Raw genomic sequence first — 1,243 nt, forward strand, 5'->3', positions numbered from 1 at the left:
GCATATCACCATAGAACCTTCATCTGGTGATGGATGGAGATAGAAACAGAGACCCACACTGGAGCATCGGACTGAGCTCCCAAGGTCCCAATGAAGAGCAGAAGGAAGGAGAACATGAGCAAGGAAGTCAGGACCCCGAGGGGTGCACCCACCCACTGAGACAGTGGGGCTGATCAATGGGAGCTCACCAAGGCCAGCTGGACTGTGACTGAAAAAGCATGGGATAAAAACGGACTCTTTGAGCATGGCGATCAATGAGGGCTGATGAGAAGCTAAAGACAATGGCACTGGGTTTTGATCCTACTTCATGTTCTGGCTTTGTGAGAGCCTAGCCAGTATGGATGTTCACCTTCCTAGACCTGGATGGAGGGGGGAGGACCTTGGACTTTCCACAGGGCAGGGAACCCTAACTGCTCTTTGGACTGGAGAGGGAGGGGGAGAGAAGTGGGAGGAGGAGGAGAAGACTTAGAGGAGTGGGAGGGGAATGGGGGGCTGGGAGGAGGTGGGAATTTCTTTTTTTTCTTTCAATTAAAAAAAAGGAAAAAAGAGTATATATAACTGGTACCATTTGTAATGAGGAGACAAAGAAGAAGAATGTAGAACTAAGAACAGTGTTGTACAAGGAGAACAAGTAATGGATGAAACAATGAGAAATGATGGATTGAAGAGAGAAGAATAAAGAAACATTGGCAGACAATTCTTTTGTGAATAGATTATATCCCCTCAGATTTTAACACTCAGATTTCTAATCCCCCTTTAGTTACTTTTGGCATCTTTAATTAAACTCTGAATGGGAGTTTTAAAGGTAAAAACTTTTAAGACTCCCATTACAAGGGGCTACAATGTGGGGGCCAATTATGTGACTTGATCTGGTATTGGGAGCTGGCAGTGGCACCATGACCTATCCCATACACATAAACTGGCTTTTGGGAACCCATTCCCTATGATAGGATACCTTGCTCAGCCTTGATGGGGGGTGGGGGGTAGGGGTTTCATCCTGCCTCAAAATGGTATGCCAGACCTTGGTGATTCCCCAAGGAATTTCTTATCCCCTCTTCAGAATGGATAGGAGATAGGAAGCAGAGATATGGAGGATATCAGAAGGGGTCATGGAGGGGGATCTAGGGTTGTTATGTAAAAGGAAAATAATTTTTTAAGTAAAAAGTATTAAAATAATTAAAACAAAAACTAAAATAAAACTCGGGATCAACTTACCCCTGGACCCAGCAATACCACTCTTGGG

The sequence above is a fragment of the Microtus ochrogaster genome, unplaced genomic scaffold (assembly GCF_000317375.1).
Source record: "Microtus ochrogaster isolate Prairie Vole_2 unplaced genomic scaffold, MicOch1.0 UNK46, whole genome shotgun sequence".
NCBI classification, from domain to species: domain Eukaryota; kingdom Metazoa; phylum Chordata; class Mammalia; order Rodentia; family Cricetidae; genus Microtus; species Microtus ochrogaster.